This window comes from Malurus melanocephalus, unplaced genomic scaffold (assembly GCF_030028575.1).
Source record: "Malurus melanocephalus ecotype Western Australia unplaced genomic scaffold, MMel_1.1 scaffold_167, whole genome shotgun sequence".
In the NCBI taxonomy this organism is placed as follows: Eukaryota; Metazoa; Chordata; class Aves; order Passeriformes; family Maluridae; genus Malurus; species Malurus melanocephalus.
In genome coordinates this window covers 159859-160237 of record NW_026623399.1, presented here as the reverse complement: position 1 = coordinate 160237, position 379 = coordinate 159859, and positions in this window count along the sequence as shown.

Genomic DNA, 379 nt, shown 5'->3' with positions numbered 1-379 from the left:
GGGATCCCCCGCCCCCTCCCCAGCAGGATCCCGCCGGATCCCCTGCCCCCAGGCTGGATCCCTGCCGCTTCTGCCATCCTGGGGCGGGATCCCGGACGGTTCCCCCCGGCTGGGTCCCCTCTCCCGCCCGCGGAGCCGGCCAGGGCCGCATCCTGCCCCGCACCGTCCCGCTCCGAGCTCTCGCCTCTTGCGGTGGGGAAAAACTTACCCTAACATAAAGCCTAGAAACTAAACTCTGTTCGGGCACTGCAAATAAGCTCCTGGCTTGTTTTGGTGCGGTTTTATTTTTATACTTAACGCGTTTCTTTTGGGGCTTTTTTATTTATTTTTTTTTCCCCCTTTCATTTCAGCACTCATCCAGGTTATTTGAATAGTCAGC